Consider the following 5160-nt stretch of genomic DNA (forward strand, 5'->3'; position numbering starts at 1 on the left):
GGGTTTCCTCCAGCGTTCCCTGTCTGACAAGCTTTCAGCATATCCCTACATAACCTCCTCCACACACTCAACGGCACAGTGACCAGATTAAACTGTCAGCGTGAATCAGGGCTGGAGGCCAGTCTGCTTTGAAAGTTGCACGACCCAGAGGAATGTTGAGGGACTCTGTACTTCATGCTAATTCCTGCGAGGGCTGCTGTAACTTAAAACTGCTTTGTTGATTTTTCAAGTTACTTTCATGTTTTTCAGTGTTAATATTTATTTTACAGCCTCGAATAAAGTATTGCTAAAGTAGTTTCCTATATGGGCATATTTGTCAAGAGGAGACCAAGGTTATAGCTTTTTTTTGATGTTTGCAATAGTTCAGTAGCACAAGATCTGCCTCTCAACACACCATTGAAGGACCACACACATTACAAAACAGAAATGGTCCGAATGTTCTGGGGACCTCCAGAAGTGGGCAGAGTCCAGTTTGAGAACCTCTTCCTTTCCAGATGTTTCTAGTCCAGGGAATACGTGAGAAAAGTCTTGCAATTTAGTTTTTATTTATTTCTGATTGTATTTTTTTGCTTAAACAAATGGTAGGGTTCTAGAGTACTCGAGTAGATAACCCAAGCCAGCTGCAGCTGAAAAAACATGTTTTCTCTGATTATGAAACTACAAATAGATTGAAAAATATCTTGGCAATTAAAAAAAAAGGAACAGCTTTGAGAAGTTTTGGAATTCAGTTCCAGGATGATGAATGCCTGTGTGTTTGAATATATTTTGCAGTGTGTTCAAGGCAGGTGGGCCTCACAATGTAACCCCTCAGCATGCAGCTGTGCAGGATTGGGGCGCTTCCAATGATTTGTGTGCAACCATTCTGTGTGGCTCCCATTGCACCTAATCAAACATTGTGTATGTATTTCTCAGTTGAGTCTGTCACTATGGGCATTGATTGACCTGCCGTCAAAGGAAACTCCGCAGCACGTGTCCATGCAACAGGGCTGAAGCTAGGCGTGACCGTCTTTAGCACCGTGCAAAACAGCCGGGCTCGTCTGTACTCGTGTTAGAGCATTCAGCCTCATCTCATCTCACAGACAGGGGGCAGTACCGTACCGGCAGTGCATCACACAGCACCGCCCCATACACTCGCTGAGGGGCGAGGCTGCTAGCTCACAGGCTGTAAAGACCGCAGTAAGAAGCTTGCAGAGCGATTGCCAGCTTGAGCAGCGTCTGTGTGTAGGGAAGAGCACGCACGGCAGCGATTGGTTGATAGTATGGGGATGATGATCGGCACCGCTGTCGCGTATTGGTCAACACTTTCATTCATGAGATATTGAAAATAGCTGGGGGGAAAAGATCCATTGCTTTATATGGGCATGCCCATATGAGACTGTCAGTCATTTGCGTTTACCGTGTATACATCCCAATATAAAGACTACAGAGAGTTGTGTTTTTGTATCCGTCACCATATGAGGTCAGCGTGCATGAAAAGATACATTGGCTGGTTTGCTGCTATAAGCTTTATGAAGAAAAAATAAATAAGCAATAACTATATGCATCCCGGTACGATCACTGTGTTTAACTGTCCCAAGTAAAACAAAATTTAAAAAACAAAAACAAAAATGGCACATTGCATGTTTTCACAGGCAGCCGGCAACCTTAGTTTCCACTCTGCAGTAAAAGGCTCATGATTTTCTGCCACCGCATTCTTTCTTTCTTTCTTTCTTTCTTTCTTTCTTTCTTTCTTTCTTTCTTTCTTTCTTTTACACTTTACAGGGAACTTTCTCTTCCGTCATTCCCGAACACGGCCACAAGGGGGCGCTATTACGTGTGCCTGATCTGCTTTTTTTTTTTTTTTTTTTTTTTAAGTGCTGCCTGTAAAATACCATCAGCATAATAATGCACCGTTTAATGTTTCCAATTATTAAAGAATAATTATCGGCAGCACTGCACTGTATTAATCCCAGCCTCTGCATGTACAACCTTCCACCACCAGGGGTCTCTGTTTAGCCAAGCAGAGTACATGATTTTGAAATGAAGCCTGCCTTTGACGAGGCAATGTTACACAATGCCACTGTTGTCGGGTCACGTGGAACATGAGCGACTGTGCAGTATACAAGGCCTGGAGCAATTAGCTGTAGGTCTAGTAGATGCTTGACAGATCTCTCAAGAATCACTGTATTAGGGAAGGTCTTTATTGGAGTGGATGGGAAGCACTCTTCATGTCTAATGAAAGTGTCACTGGTCATGAGTCAGGATAGTGCGCAGTGAGACAGGGGGAGTGCTGAGTCTGTGGATCAGGGTAATAAACATCGCTGTCTGTTTACAGGCTCAGGGAGGGTCTCTTGTTCCTATCAGTTATATTTCAGTTTTTAACCAGGAATGTTCAGACGGACGTTTCCTTGTGCTCCCAGATAAAAAGAGCCATCGGCTTGTAACGAAATTACAGCAGCTTTAACTTTTTTTTTTTTTATAAAAAGGCACAGCAAATAATTTACACACACACACACACATAAGCTCACATACACATACACACACACACATCTTCCTGGTCACGCTCTGTAGTCGCTTAATATTCTTTGAAACAGAAGGGAAATGGTGTGGATCAGGAGTTTCCAAAGGGAAATGCTGTGGATCAGGAGTCTCCAAAGGGAAATGCTGTGGATCAATATTCTCCAAAGGGAAATGCTGTGGATCAATATTCTCCAAAGGGAAATGCTGTGGATCAGGAGTCTCCAAAGGGAAATGCTGTGGATCAGGAGTCTCCAAAGGGAAATGCTGTGGATCAGGAGTGTCCAAAGTTGGCTCTTCCACTCCTTGTCTTTGTTCCAACCCTGTTCTAAATTGTTTTGTTTTTTTGACACTATGAACCTGCCACCTAGTCTGATTTTACCACATACATTCTCCACCAGCCTGATGCCATTGTTCCCTGTGATTTCCTGCACAGTTTGCTCTGTCTCCCTGGCGTTCTTGATTCTCTCCTCCGCGCTTGACAGTGCCACACAACACCTGCACTGATCTCACAGCCCTGTTCCACTTCTCCCGGTGTAACCTGACACAATGAAAGAGGACTCTTCCTTTCTTCTCTTCTCAGTGTTCCAGTTCTCCTGAGAAGGATCAGCACACTTTCACTTTCATGACTCACAGTGCTCTCCCAGGCATGTTGCAACAGGAGGGTTCTGGAAAGCACCACTATTGTTAGGAGTAAACATGTGGAGAATCAGAGGCAGCTGCACTAATCCAGAAGTGGGGGTAGAATTGCAGTTCGCTGCACCTCGACAGTTTCACCATGTCTTCGCCATGCCTCTGCGTGACTTATTCAGCTTTGCAGTGCTTTCATTATACAAACTTGTGATGCACAGCGCAGAAAACCGGCTTCTATGTTCTTTGCAAGTTAGTTAGCTGTACAGAACAAACTTTGCACTGCAGCAAAAGCATCTAAGGCCATCTCAGTAAAATATCCACATCTGCACTGTGGGCACGTGCTGCCAGTGCCCTGTGTGCCAGACCTGTACTTTGCATTGGTAATGGTGGCACGTTTTCATTTTGATTGACTCCAGGCATGAGAGTAAGAGAAGATCTTTACTGGTCACATGGAGGGAGTCTCCTATGCGTACGGCGAGGACACGAGGATGAAGATATAACTTGCTTTTCATATTTGCTGGGAGTGGATGAGTCCCAGCTCCAGTTCGCTGCTGTTGCAAAATAACGAAATTCCAACTATTTTCAACTTGCTTGTCTCTATCCTTGCAGCAATCACTAATCCTACTCCATAAGGAATGCAAACCAGCAAGCTGCCAAGCTGTGATTCAGCACAGCCAGAGCGCATGGGCCATATCCTTTGTGCTGGTAATTGCAATGCAGCTCTAGAGTATGAATGTAACTCTATGCATGCCAAGGCACAGCATGTACTATTTTAACTATACCTAGATATTCTCTATCAACAAATTGTTACATAAACTGCCTGGCCTCTTTATTTGGATTGTAAAGGTTTGGGATTTTGCGACCCCTGGGTGGAGTCTGTGCCACCATTGAAATGTAATTTGAATCATTAATGTCAGTTTATTTACATATATATGTGTGTGTGCGTGTGTGTGTGTGTGTGTGCGTGTGTGCGTGTGCGTGTGTGTGTGCGTGTGTTGTGTGTGTGTGTGTGTGTGTGTGTGTGTGTGTGTGTGTGTGTGTGTGTGTGTGTGTGTGCGTGTGTGTGTGTGTGTAAAGCTTGTTTGCACTCATGACCGCCAAAGCTTTTTGCTGCTATTCAAGACAACAGAATATAAACAATGCAGGGGGTTGAGCAGCAGTTTTGTGTTCAGCACAGAACAGGAAACGAGCGAAGCCCTGGCTGTCACTGCTAACCTATAATAAACCCTAAATATCTTAAACGACGGTTCATCTCAGCAATGAGTGTGTTTGTTTCTAGGATACACTGCAGCGTGCTGAAAGTGTGATCTGCGAGTTCTACTGTATTAAAGGCAATGGAATTTGTTTCAAAGGTAGGCATCCCATCACCTCCTCCTATATGTGTGTTCTGTATGACTTTCTGTCTCTCATTGTTTCAGCTTATTGTCTACAATGCTGACGTAGAGCTGGTATACCAGAGTGTAACCATTGACCTGTCCCCCAGCGCACACACCCCAATTGATGTGATAAATGAGTTCCATGTGGCATGTCTTACTGATGCATTGCATCCACTTGGTGTAGAAAGCTGCAGATATATTTTGCAATGCATGTTTTATTTAAAATACTCTTATGTCAAAATATGCTGCCATTATGTCAAAAGATAATATTCTGCTTACTGGAAGCTGAAAAGACGTAGGTGTCACTTCCTGTAAGAGAATGTCAAGTTGTGTAAGCAGTGATGTGACAGGAACTGACTGGAACCCATGAGCCTGTTGACAGAGCATTGACCAGCTCGTCAATCACTGGAGCTCATCAGAGCTGAAGCATTTAATAGAATGCAGCTTTTTCACGTCGCTGACAGCTGTCAAACGAATGATATCTGTGCATGGCTGTCAGTAATGATATAAGTCAGTATTAATGTCAATCATTGAGCTGCCTCACAGGACAGAGAGCCAGCTTAAGCAATAGCCTCTCTTTCCAGGAAATTGCACACATAAAGACTTTGTTACAAAAGTCTAAAGTCCGTTACAGACAGTGCCTCTCCCACACCGC

The sequence above is a fragment of the Polyodon spathula genome, chromosome 25 (assembly GCF_017654505.1).
Source record: "Polyodon spathula isolate WHYD16114869_AA chromosome 25, ASM1765450v1, whole genome shotgun sequence".
Classification (NCBI taxonomy): domain Eukaryota; kingdom Metazoa; phylum Chordata; class Actinopteri; order Acipenseriformes; family Polyodontidae; genus Polyodon; species Polyodon spathula.